Raw genomic sequence first — 15,142 nt, 5'->3', positions numbered from 1 at the left:
TTGGAAACGGATGGGATAAATATTTACCGTTAGCAGAATTCTCGTATAATAATAGTTATCATGCGAGCATTGGAGCTGCGCCATTCGAAGCATTGTACGGAAGGAAGTGTAGATCTCCTATCTGTTGGAATGAAGTAGGAGATCGACAATTAACTGGTCCCGAGATCATACATGAAACGACTGAGAAGATAGTGCAAATCAAGGAGAGATTGAAAACAGCCCGTAGTCGCCAAAAGAGCTACGCCGATGTTCGAAGGAAACCATTAGAGTTTCAGATCGGTGACATGGTTATGCTAAAGGTATCACCTTGGAAAGGTGTAATACGTTTCGGTAAAAGAGGTAAACTGAACCCAAGATATGTAGGCCCGTTCAAGATCATCGAACGCATTGGACCGGTAGCTTATCGGCTCGAGTTACCGCAACAACTCGCTGGAGTACATAATACCTTTCACGTCTCAAACCTTAAGAAGTGTCTTGCAAAGGAAGACCTCACCATTCCTCTTGAAGAAATTCATGTCGACGAGAAACTACAATTCGTCGAAGAACCAATCGAAATCATGGACCGTGAAGTTAAACAGCTCAAACAGAGCAATATACCGATTGTTAAGGTTCGTTGGAATGCTAGAAGAGGTCCCGAGTTTACGTGGGAACGAGAGGATCAGATGAAGCAAAAGTATCCACACTTGTTTCTCGATGACGCAGAATAGGTACAATTTTAAAATTTCGGGACGAAATTTATTTAACGGGGAGGTAATGTAACGACCCGCACTTTTTCGATCATTCTATACTTATAATATTAATATTTACATAAATTAAACCTTACCAACATGATAAGTAATCCAAATTGTTGAGACTTATATTTCCGAAAAGAGTTTTATACAACGTTTGACCGTCTAGTTTGACCAATGATATCACGAACTATACAATATATGATAATTATACGTCTGTGTATATATATGTATATATACATATTTAACATGATTAATAAATGTTTTAATACCTCATTTTATATTAATAACAACAAGTTATATGTGTATTTTGAAACTACTAACTTAAGTTTTCAAAACGATAACAATACGTAACGTTATTTGACATATATACTTAAGACTTATAATGTTATACATATATTGTATAAGTAATGTATTTAATTACTTTTAAAGACTTAAATACATAAAACCATATAAGTGTATTCACAAAAGATAGCTATATTTGAATCCTCATTCCATTTTTCACAAAATTTCTATACGTATACCTAGAGTATTTGTACTCGTATCATACCAAGCTCCTATACGTATTTACTAATAGTAAATACACATCAAATCACCACCTAACCAGCCCTTATTCATGCCTTATGTATAAGGTAATTACTTTTGAATCATTGCAAGACTAATTACAAAAATACAAACTAAAATTTTGTCATGTTATCCTTAAAGATCACATTTTTAGGAGTATATATGTATCATCATTTTTGATTCATTTTTACTTCAATCTCTTAACTAAAAACACACACTCTTTCTTACTCTCTAAACTCCATAACAATCCAGCAAAGTTCCATAAAGATCTAGCTTCAAAAACCATACTAAAACACCATAAGAAAACCATACAAAAACACTTCAAGAAAACCTTCCAAGAACACCAACTTACTTCCAATCTTTCATCCACTTCTATCACCCTTTTGATTCTAGCTTCTTACTCCTCTTTTACAGCAAACTTATCCAAGGAACTTGAGGTAGTAACTATGTTCATAACCTTATTCGATTCATATATATATAGCTATCTTATTTTGTGGTACAAAAGTTTAACAACAAGAACATAGTTTGAATGCTTTCAAACTTGTTTGCAAACTAAATAGATCCTTCTAACTTAACTTTTAAAATACTTCAAGACCTGTAATATAACTTATGTATATGCTAATTTAACAAGGTAAAACTTAGTTTTTCAAAGTATAAGTATTTTTAGAAAAATGGTCATTAAATGATTTTGTTGTAACAAAAATGTTTAACTTCATATGTTTCACTAATGTTTCACTTATGCCGTATGATTTTGAATACAAACCAAGGTATTTACAGTTCATAGTCTTAAAGAAGAACTCGATCCAAGAAGATGGCAAGTTGAATCAACGAAAACGGATTTGTAACGAAGAAACTATGACCGAAACAAAATTGGTTATCCTAGATCATTTCAACTACGGGATCAATTGGAAAAAAATGATATAAATCACATATTTCTAAGATAACATGATATTTTATATATATGTACTTATAATTCAATTTTATATGGTTCAGGATCACCCGTAAACAACACGAGAAGATTAATCATAAGATCCCATGATTGTACGCAACACGTCATTTGACAACACCGGTACTTTATGTACGCAACACGTCATTTGACAACACCGGTACCATGGGTCAAGATTAATCTCGACCAATACATATACGATGGGGTTTTATTTATTTCGTTGGGGGTTTTATTTATTTCATTGCGGGTATATTAAACATCTAAAAATGAACCATTAAAATTGAATTACTACCAACGAACTGCTAACTACGGACTAAGAAAATATTCAAAATATTAAAAGTATAACAAGTATATATATATATAACGTTTGTTTTAAAATGAAAACATATTGATATATTATATATGGATAGGTTCGTGATATCAACCGGAAGACCGAGTCAAAATATATATATCATCAAGACAAGAGTGAGTATATAGTCCCACTTTTAAACTCTAAATATTTCGGGATGAGAATACATGTATTTTATGTTTTACGATATGGACACAAGTAACTGAAAAATATGTTCTACGTTGAGTTGTACCACTGGCATACTTCCCTGTAGCTTGGTAACTAATATTTACAGCGGTATTGTAAACGCGAATCCTGTTGATAGATCTATCGGGCCTGACAACCCCAACCGGACTGGACGACCAGTATTCAACGGTTGCACAGTACTTCGTTTTGTGACTACACTTGGTACGGTGTAGTAAGATTTCATATTAAAGGGAATATGCGACGTGAAAATGTTAAGTATGGTTACCAAGTGCTCAACCACTTAGAATATTTTTATTGAAATGTTTATATACGAAATCTTGTGGTCTATATATATATATTGCTGCGCACTAAACCTATATCTCACCAACTTTATGTTGACGTTTTTAAACATGTTTATTCTCAGGTGATAATTAAAGCTTCCGCTGCATTATGTTGAATCTAAGCAGGATCATGCGTACTCATATTTGTGTCAAAAATAAAACTGCATATCCGAGGACGTGTGTTGTAAAATATGCTAGAAATCGTGTTGTTATTATCATTTGTAAAGTTTGTAAGTCGAAGATTATCGTTAAACGATAATCATCTTTTTATTGTCTAAAGCTTGTAACAAAAATAATGGTTTGGTTTGTAATGTATAATATATGCAGTTTTCCTTTTTAAAAATGTCGCATATAGAGGTCAATACCTCGCAATGAAATCATACGTTATCTAACACGTTCTTATGGTTAAGGACGGGTTATGACATAACCCGATATTCTTTTTCTCACTTTGGTAAGAAGCGAACATCACTAACCCGTAAGTATAACATGCTTCTTTATGTTGCATGTTAGAAGCTCTTTCTAACTCGCGAAATCCTATGTTGGGATATGTTGAGTCAAAATAGGTTCTTAACCCGTAGCGTAAAATTACATTTGGGTTCCCCGCATTTAATGCTTTAAAGAAAACACTGTGTAACTTACGGTCTCCCCAATGTGATATACCCCACCTATCAAAGGAAAGCCTTTTATAAACTAAGGCATTTCTGGAAAGTCTTTCAAATGTTTGACAAGTTAATTTCGCCATAACTAAATGTGCTGATGAACTCTGACCGACTCTAGACAAGATTTCCTCAATCATATCCTCTGGTAGGTCTTCTAAAATATTCGGTTGTCTACCCTTAACGTCCATTTTGTTTTTATACTGTAAAATAGACAAGGATTAGATTCATAAAAGATAATTAACAAACAATTCAAGCAATTTTTACATAGAACATAAAAGTACAAGCACACTATAATACATATAATACACAACATGATTACAACTCCCTAATCTGAATCACTGGTTTCTTCTTCTTCAGACTTTGTTCGCTTTCCTAATTTTCCAGGGATATATGGTGTTCCTCTAATACGAGGCGTCATTTTCCACAATGGTTTAGAAAAACCTGGTGGTTTAGAGGTTCTCGGGTTATTGTTACACTTTAGGAAATACGGATGTTGCCGATACATATAAAGCTCATCGGGGTTGGAATCAGGTTTCTCTATTTTTATACCTTTTCCCTTATTATTTTCTTTTGCTATATTAAATTGGGTCGAGGTGATTTCTATAACATCATCGGAATCCTCATCGAGATACGATTCATCGAAAAATTGGTAATCTTCCCAATATTTTGCTTCCTTGGCAGAAACACCATTGACCATTTTTAACTTTGGTCCCTTGGTTGAGGATTTTCTTTTATTTAAACGATTTACTGTAGGTATGACTATTTCTTCCTCCGGAACCTCTTCTTCTTCTGGTTCCTCCTCTTCCGATTCATCCTCTTCTGGTTCCTCTTCTTCCGGTTCCTCCTCTTCCGGTTCCTCTTCGGGAATTTGTGAATCTTCCCAAAATATATTCGACTCTTCATTATTATTAGGTGAATCAATGGGATTTGTACTAGAGGTAGACATCTATCACACAATATCAAACACATTAAGAGGTTAATATATCACATAATATTTACATGTTAATAATATATAGTTTCCAACAAAAGTGTTAAGCAATCGTTTTTTTAAAGAAAACACGGTCGAAGTCCAGACTCACTAATGTATCCTAAGAAACTCGATAAGACACACTAATGCAAATTTCTGGTTCTCTAAGACCAACGCTCGGATACCAACTGAAATGTCCCGTTCATATTGATTATAAACGTTCCATATTAATTGATTTCGTCGCGAGGTTTTGACCTCTATATGAGACGTTTTCCAAAGACTGCATTCATTTTTTAAAACAAGCATAACCTTTATTTTATCGATAAAGGTTTAAAAAGTATTACGTAGATTATCAAATAATGATAATCTAAAATATACTGTTTACACACGACCATTACATAATGGTTTACAATAAGAATATATTACATCAAAAATAAGTTTCTTGAATGCAGTTTTTACACAATATCATACAAGCATGGACTCCAAATCTTGTCCTTATTTTAGTATGTAACAGCGGAAGCTCTTAATAATCACCTGAGAATAAACATGCTTAAAACGTCAACAAAAATGTTGGTGAGTTATAGGTTTAACCTATATATTTATCAAATCGCAATAATAGACCACAAGATTTCATATTTCAATATACATCCCATACATAGAGATAAAAATCATTCATATGGTGAACATCTGGTAACCGACATTAACAAGATGCATATAAGAATATCCCCTATCATTCCGGGAAATCCTTCGGACATGATAAAAATAACATCGAAGTACTAAAGCATCCGGTACTTTGGATGGGGTTCGTTAGGCCCAATAGATCTATCTTTAGGATTCGTGTCAATTAGTAGATCGGTTTACTAATTCTTAGGTTACCAAGCAAAAAGGGGCATATTCAGCTTCGATCATTCACCCATATAATGTATTTTACTTGTGTCTATTTCGTAAAACATTTATAAAAATTGCGCATGTATTCTCAGCACAAAAATATAAAGGGTAAAAAGGCAAATGAAACTCATTTCAAATAATCAAGTCTTAACAAGTTTGATTGCTTAACATGTTGGAAACATTTAATCATGTAAAAATCAATTTCATTTAATATATATAAACATGGAAAAGTTTGGGTCATTACAGCAGGCGGCCGAAGAAGCCAACACGAAACAACTCAAGAGGAAGTGGGAGGAAAACGGTGACAAGAGTCACCAGTACAACAACAACAACAACAATTACAACCACAATCGCAACAACTATCCCAACAACTGCAACAACAATCGCAACAATAACCGCAATCCTAACAATAACTACAACAAACATTCCAACAACAACAAGAACTACAACAACCGTTTCAACAATAATAACAATCCCAACAACAACCTCAATAACAACAACGGCAACAAAAACCAAAAACAGCCATGTCATAGGTGTGAAGAAAATCATTAGGGATTTTGCACGACATTTTGCAACAGGTGTAAAAGAAATGGTCATAGCGCGATAAAGTGTGACGTCTACGGACCAAAGTTTAACAGAACTAAAGGAACAAATAATGTCGGAACAAGTAATGCCGAAACGAATAGTGTCGGAGCAAGTAATACCAACCATGTTTGTTATAAATGTGGAAAACCGGGCCACATTATTAGAAATTGCCCGAATCAGGGGAATACTAATGGGCAGGGTCGTGGAAGAGTTTTCAATATTAATGCGACAGAAGCACAGGAAGACCCGGAGCTTGTTACGGGTACGTTTTTTTGACGATAAATCTGCTTATGTTTTATTTGATTTGGGTGCGGATAGAAGCTATATGAATAGAGAATTTTGTGCTAAATTAAGTTGCCCATTGACGCCTTTGGATAGTAAATTTTTACTCGAATTAGCAAACGATAAATTAATTTCAGCAGATAAAATTTGTTTGGAGAGAGAAATTAAACTGGGGGATGAAACGTTTAAAATTAATTTAATACCAGTCGAGTTAGGGAGTTTTGATGTAATAATTGGCATGGACTGATTGAAAAAGGTGAGAGCAGAGGTCGTTTGCTACAAAAATGCGATTCGCATTATGCGTGAAAAAGGAAAACCTTTAATGGTGTACGGAGAAAAGAACAACGCGAAATTAAATCTTATTAGTAGTTTGAAGGCGCAAAAACTAATAAGAAAAGGTTGTTACGTTATTTTAGCACACATCGAGGAAGTTAAACCTGAAGAAAAGAACATCAGTGATGTTCCCATCGCAAAAGAATTTCCCGATGTATTTCCGAAAGAATTACTGGGATTACCCCCACATCGATCCGTTGAATTTCAAATAGACCTTGTACCAGGAGCTGCACCAATAGCTCGTGCTCCATACAGACTCGCACCCAGCGAAATGAAAGAATTACAAAGTCAGTTACAGGAACTTTTAGAGCGTGGTTTCATTCGACCAAGCACATCACCATGGGGAGCTCCTGTTTTGTTTGTCAAGAAGAAAGATGGTACATTCAGGTTGTGTACCGACTACCGAGAGTTGAATAAACTTGAAATGTCCCGTTCTTATTGATTAAAAACGTTCCATATTAATTGATTTCGTTGCGAGTTTTTGACCTCTATATGAGACGTTTTTCAAAGACTGCATTCATTTTAAAACAATCCATAACCTTTATTTCATAAATAAAGGTTTAAAAAGCTTTACGTAGATTATCAAATAATGATAATCTAAAATATCCTGTTTACACACGACCATTACATAATGGTTTACAATACAAATATGTTACATCGAAATCAGTTTCTTGAATGCAGTTTTTACATAATATCATACAAACATGGACTCCAAATCTTGTCCTTATTTTAGTATGCAACAGCGGAAGCTCTTAGTATTCACCTTGGAATAAACATGCTTTAAACGTCAACAAAAATGTTGGTGAGTTATAGGTTTAACCTATATATATCAAATCGTAACAATAGACCACAAGATTTCATATTTCAATACACATCCCATACATAGAGATAAAAATCATTCATATGGTGAACACCTGGTAACCGACATTAACAAGATGCATATATAAGAATATCCCCATCATTCCGGGACACCCTTCGGATATGATATAAATTTCGAAGTACTAAAGCATCCGGTACTTTGGATGGGGTTTGTTAGGCCCAATAGATCTATCTTTAGGATTCGCGTCAATTAGGGTGTCTGTTCCCTAATTCTTAGATTACCAGACTTAATAAAAAGGGGCATATTCGATTTTGATAATTCAACCATAGAATGTAGTTTCACGTACTTGTGTCTATTTTGTAAATCATTTATAAAACCTGCATGTATTCTCATCCCAAAAATATTAGATTTTAAAAGTGGGACTATAACTCACTTTCACAGATTTTTACTTCGTCGTGAAGTAAGACTTGGTCGCTGGTCGATTCACGAACCTATAACAAATATGTACATATATATCAAAGTATATTCAAAATATATTTGCAACACTTTTAATACATTTTGATGTTTTAAGTTTATTAAGTCAGCTGTCCTCGTTAGTAACCTACAACTAGTTGTCCAACGTTAGATGTACAGAAAAAAATTGATATATATTGAATCAATCCACGACCCAGTGTATACACGTCTCAGGCTAGATCACAACTCAAAGTATATATATATTTGGAATCAACCTCAACCCTGTATAGCTAACTCCCACAATACGGCATATAGAGTGTCTATGGTTGTTCCAAATAATATATACACATGGGTCGATATGATATGTCAAACCATTTGCATACGTGTCTATGGTATCCCAAGATTACATAATATATTAGAATACATGTATAATACAATATAAGTTAGCTAGGATATGATTAATATAGATTTGTTACCAATTTTCACGTTGCTACAACAAGAAAAATTATCCAATCTTGTTTTACCCATAACTTCTTCATTTTAAATCCGTTTTGAGTGAATCAAATTGCTATGGTTTCATATTGAACTATATTTTATGAATATAAACAGAAAAAGTATAGGTTTATAGTCGGAAATATAAGTTACAAGTCATTTTTTTAAAGGTAGTCATTTCAGTCGAAAGAACGACGTCTAGATGACCATTTTAGAAAACATACTTCCATTTTGAGTTTAATCATGATTTTTGGATATAGTTTCATGTTCAAAAGAAAAATTATTTTCCCAGAAGAACAACTTTTATATCAAAGTTTATCATAGTTTTTAATTAACTAACCCAAAACAGCCCGCGGTGTTACTACGACGGCGTATGTCTGGTTTTACAGTGTTCTTCGTGTTTCCAGGTTTTAAATCATTAAGTTAGTATATCATATAGATATAGAACATGTGTTTAGTTGATTTTAAAAGTCAAGTTAGAAGGATTAACTTTTGTTTACGAACAAGTTTAGAATTAACTAAACTATGTTCTAGTGATTACAAGTTTAAACCTTCGAATAAGATAGCTTTATATGTATGAATCGAATGATGTTATGAACATCATTACTACCTCAAGTTTTCTGGATAAAGCTACTAGAAATGAGAAAAATGGATCTAGCTTCAAAGGATCCTTGGATGGCTTGAAAGTTCTTGAAGCAGAATCATGACACGAAAACAAGTTCAAGTAAGATTTCCACTCGAAATAAGATTGTTATAGTTATAGAAATTGAATCAGAGTTTGAATATGAGTATTACCTTGTATTAGAAAGATATCTTACTGTAAATAAGAAAGATTTCTTGAGGTTGGATGATCACTCTACAAGATTGGAAGTAAGCTAGCAAACTTGGAAGTATTCTTGATTTTATGAAACTAGAATTTGTTGAATTTATGAAGAACACTTAGAACTTGAAGATAGAACTTGAGAGAGATCAATTAGATGAATAAAATTGAAGAATGAAAGTGTTTTTAGGTATTTTTGGTCATTGGTGTATGGATTAGATATAAAGGATATGTAATTTTGTTTTCATGTAAATAAGTCATGAATGATTACTCATATTTTTGTAATTTTATGAGATATTTCATGCTAGTTGTCAAATGATGGTTCCCACATGTTTTAGATGACTCACATGGGCTGCTAAGAGCTGATCATTAGAGTGTATGTACCAATAGTACATACATCTAAAAGCTGTGTATTGTACGAGTACGAATACGGGTGCATACGAGTAGAATTGTTGATGAAACTGAACGAGGATGTAATTGTAAGCATTTTTGTTAAGTAGAAGTATTTTGATAAGTGTCTTGAAGTCTTTCAAAAGTTTATGAATACATATTAAAACACTACATGCATATACATTTTAACTGAGTCGTTAAGTCATCGTTAGTCGTTACATGTAAGTGTTGTTTTGAAACCTTTAGGTTAACGATCTTGTTAAATGTTGTTAACCCATTGTTTATTAAATCAAACGAGATGTTAAATTATTACATTATCATGATATCATGATGTATTAATATATCTAAATATGATATATATATATACATTAAATGTCGTTACAACGATAATCGTTACATATATGTCTCGTTTCAAAATCATTAAGTTAGTAGTCTTGTTTTTACATATGTAGTTCATTGCTAATATACTTAATGATATATTTACTTATAATAATATCATGTTAACTATATATATATATATATATATCCATATATATGTCATCATATAGTTTTTACAAGTTTTAACATTCGTGAATCGCCGGTCAACTTGGGTGGTCAATTGTCTATATGAAACCTATTTCAATTAATCAAGTCTTAACAAGTTTGATTGCTTAACATGTTGGAAACACTTAATCATGTAAATAACAATTTCATTTAATATATATATAAACATGGAAAAGTTCGGGTCACTACAGTACCTACCCGTTAAATAAATTTTGTCCCGAAATTTTAATCAGTTGGAGGTGTTGACGTATCTTCTGGAAATAAATGCGGGTATTTCTTCATCATCTGATCTTCTCGTTCCCAAGTGAACTCGAGTCCTCTACGATCATTTCATCGAATCTTAACAATTGGTATCTTGTTTTGCTTAAGTCTTTTAACCTCACGATCCATTATTTCGACGGTTTCTTCGATGAATTGAAGTTTTTCGTTGATTTGGATTTCATCTAATGGAATAGTGAGATCTTCTTTAGCAAAACATTTCTTCAAATTCGAGACGTGCAAAGTGTTATATACAGTCGCGAGTTGTTGAGGTAACTCAAGTCGGTAAGCTACTGGTCCGACACGATCAATAATCTTGAATGGTCCAATATACCTTGGATTTAATTTCTCTCGTTTACCAAATCAAACAACACCTTTCCAAGGTGCAAACTTAAGCATGACCATCTCTCCAATTTCAAATTCTATATCTTTTCTTTTAATGTCGGCGTAGCTCTTTTGTCGACTTTGGGCGATTTTTAACCGTTGTTGAATTTGGATGATCTTCTCGGTAGTTTCTTGTATTATCTCCGGAGCCGTAATCTGTCTATCCCCCACTTCACTCCAATAAATCGGAGACCTGCACTTTCTACCATAAAGTGCTTCAAACGGCGCCATCTCAATGCTTGAATGATAGCTGTTGTTGTAGGAAAATTCTGCTAACGGTAGATGTCGATCCCAACTGTTTCCGAAATCAATAACACATGCTCGTAGCATGTCTTCAAGTGGTTGTATCGTCCTTTTGCTCTGCCCATCAGTTTGTGGATGATAAGCAGTACTCAAGTCTAGACGAGTTCCTAATGCTTGCTGTAATGTCTGCCAGAATCTTGAAATAAATCTGCCATCCCTATCAGAGATAATAGAGATTGGTATTACATGTCTGGAGACGACTTCCTTCAAATACAGTCGTGCTAACTTCTCCATCTTGTCATCTTCTCTTATTGGCAGGAAGTGTGCTGATTTGGTGAGACGATCAACTATTACCCAAATAGTATCAAAACCACTTGCAGTCCTTGGCAATTTAGTGATGAAATCCGTGGTAATGTTTTCCCATTTCCATTCCGGGATTTCAGGTTGTTGTAGTAGACCTGATGGTTACTGATGTTCAGCTTTGACCTTAGAACACTTCAAACATTCTCCTACATATTTAGCAATATCGGCTTTCATACCTGGCGACCAAAAATGTTTCTTAAGATCCTTGTACATCTTCCCCGTTCCAGGATGTATTGAGTATCTGGTTTTATGAGCTTCTCTAAGTACCATTTCTCTCATATCTCCAAATTTTGGTACCCAAATCCTTTCAGCCCTATACCGGGTTCCGTCTTCCTGAATATTAAAATGCTTCTCCGATCCTTTGGGTATTTCATCCTTTAAATTTCCCTCTTTTAAAACTCCTTGTTGCGCCTCCTTTATTTGAGAAGTAATGTTATTATGAATCATTATATTCATAGATTTTACTCGAATGGGTTCTCTGTCCTTCCTGCTCAAGGCATCGGCTACCACATTTGCCTTCCCCGGGCGGTAACGAATCTCAAAGTCGTAATCATTCAACAATTCAATCCACCTACGCTGCCTCATATTCAGTTGTTTCTGATTAAATATGTGTTGAAGACTTTTGTGGTCGGTATATATAATACTTTTGACCCCATATAAGTAGTGCCTCCAAGTCTTTAATGCAAAAACAACCGCGCCTAATTCCAAATCATGCGTCGTATAATTTTGTTCGTAAATCTTTAATTGTCTAGACGCATAAGCAATCACCTTCATTCGTTACATTAATACACAACCGAGACCTTGCTTTGATGCGTCACAATAAATCATAAAATCATCATTCCCTTTAGGCAATGACAATATAGGTGCCGTAGTTAGCTTTTTATTCAATAATTGAAACGCCTTCTCTTGTTCATCCTTCCATTCAAATTTCTTCCCTTTATGCGTTAATGCAGTCAAGGGTTTTGCTATTTTGGAGAAATCTTGGATGAATCTTCTCTAGTAACCAGCCAATCCTAAAAATTGACGTATATGCTTCGGAGTTTTTGGGGTTTCCTACTTTTCAACGGTTTCGATCTTTGCCGGGTCCACCTGGATACCTTCTTTGTTCACTATGTGACCGAGGAATTGAACTTCTTCCAACCAAAATGCACACTTTGAAAACTTAGCGTACAGTTTTTCTTTCCTCAATACTTCTAGCACTTTTCTCAAATGTTCTTCGTGCTCTTGATCATTCTTTGAGTAAATAAGTATGTCATCGATGAAAACAATGACAAACTTGTCAAGATATGGCCCACACACTCGGTTCATAAGGTCCATGAACACAGCTGGTGCGTTAGTCAATCCAAACGGCATAACCGTAAACTCGTAATGACCATAACGTGTCCTAAAAGGAGTTTTTGGAATATCATCCTCCTTTACTCGCATTTGATGATATCCAGAACGTAAATCGATCTTCGAATAAACCGACGAGCCTTGTAGTTGATCAAATAAGTTGTCAATTCTCGGCAGTGGATAACGGTTTTTGATGGTAAGTTTCTTCAACTCTTTGTAGTCAATACACAACCTAAATGTACCATCCTTCTTCTTGACAAACAAAACAGGAGCTCCCCATGGTGATATGCTTGGTCGAATGAAACCACGTTCTAATAGTTCTTGCAGTTGGCTTTGCAGTTCTTTCATCTCGATGGGTGCGAGTCTATAAGGAGCACGAGCTATTGGTGCCGCTCCTGGTACAAGATCTATTTGAAATTCAACAGATCGATGTGGAGGTAGTCCCGATAATTCTTTCGGAAATACATCGGGAAATTCTTTTGCAACGGGAACATCATTGATGCTCTTTTCTTCAGTTTGTACTTTCTCGACGTGTGCTAGAATAGCATATCAACCTTTTCTTATCAGTTTTTGTGCCTTCAAATTACAAATAAGATGTAGCTTCGTGTTGCCCTTTTCTCTGTACACCATTAAGGGTTCTCCTTCTTCTCGTACAATGCGAATTGCATTTTTATAACATACGATCTCTGCTTTCACCTTCTTCAGCCAGTCCATGCCAACTATTACATCAAAACTCCCTAACTCTACTGGTATCAAATCAATCTTAAATATTTCGCTACCCAGTTTAATTTCTCGATTCCGGCATATATAATCTGCTGAAATTAATTTACCGTTTGCTAATTCGAGTAAAAATTTACTATCCAACGGTGTCAATGGACAACTTAATTTAGCACAAAAGTCTCTACTCATATAGCTTCTATCCGCACTCGAATCAAATAAAACGTAAGCAGATTTATTGTCAATAAGAAACGTACCCGTAACAAGCTCCGGGTCTTCCTGTACCTCTGCCGCATTAACATTGAAAACTCTTCCGCGGCCTTGTCCATTCGTGTTCTCCTGGTTCGGGCAATTTCTAATAATGTGGCCCGGTTTTCCATATTTATAACAAACTACGTTGGCATAACTTGCTCCGACACTACTTGCTCCGCCATTACTCATTCCGACACCATTTGTTCCTTTCGTTCTGTTAACCCCTGGTCCGTAGACTTCATACTTCGCCGCGCTATGACCATTTGTTTTACACTTGTTGCAAAATTTGGTGCAGAACCCCGAGTGATACTTTTCACACCTTTGGCATAGTTGCTTCTGATTGTTGTTGTTGTTGTTGTTGTTGTTGTTGTTGTTGTTATTGTTGTTGGGATGATTATTGTTGTTGTTGTTGTTGTTGTTGTTGTTGTTGTTGTTGTTGGGCCGTTTGTTGTAGTTGCGATTGATGTTGCGATTGTTGGGATAGTTGTTGCGATTATTGTTGTAATTGCTGTTGTTGTTGTATTGGTGATTCTTATCACCGTTTTCCTCCCACTTTCTTCTGACTTGCTTCACATTGGCCTCTTCAGCCGCCTGTTCTTTAATTCTTTCCTCAATCTGGTTCACTAGTTTGTGAGCCATTCTACATGCCTGTTGTACGGAGGCGGGCTCGTGTGAACTTATATCTTCTTGGATTCTTTTTGGTAATCCTTTCACAAACACGTCGATCTTCTCTTCCTCATCTTCGAACGCTCTCGGACACAATAGGTACAATTTTGTGAATCGTCTTTCGTATGTGGTAATATCAAATCCTTGGGTTTGTAACCCTCTAAGTTCTGTCTTGAGCTTATTGACCTCAGTTCTGGGACGGTACTTCTCATTCCAAGTGCTTGAATGCTGACCACGGTAGTGCGTAAGCATCATCTTGTTCCACTTGCTCTAGATAGGTATTCCACCATGTTAACGCAGTACCTGTGAAGGTATGCGTAGCATACTTCACTTTGTCCTCTTTAGTACACTTACTTATGGCAAACACCGATTCGACCTTCTCGGTCCACCATTTCAATCCGATCGGTCCTTCGGTTCCATCAAATTTCAAAGGTTTGCAGGCAGTGAATTCTTTGTAGGTGCATCCTACACGATTTCTTGCGCCGTTAGCTGCATTGCTAGATTCGGAGTTATTGTTGGTATGTAGCACAGCCTGTACTGCGGCTATGTTTGCAGCAAGAAAGGTACGAAATTCCTCTTCGCTCATATTCATGGTTTGTTGA

Source organism: Rutidosis leptorrhynchoides, chromosome 6 (assembly GCF_046630445.1).
Source record: "Rutidosis leptorrhynchoides isolate AG116_Rl617_1_P2 chromosome 6, CSIRO_AGI_Rlap_v1, whole genome shotgun sequence".
NCBI classification, from domain to species: domain Eukaryota; kingdom Viridiplantae; phylum Streptophyta; class Magnoliopsida; order Asterales; family Asteraceae; genus Rutidosis; species Rutidosis leptorrhynchoides.
Note: the sequence above shows the minus strand (reverse complement) of the source record.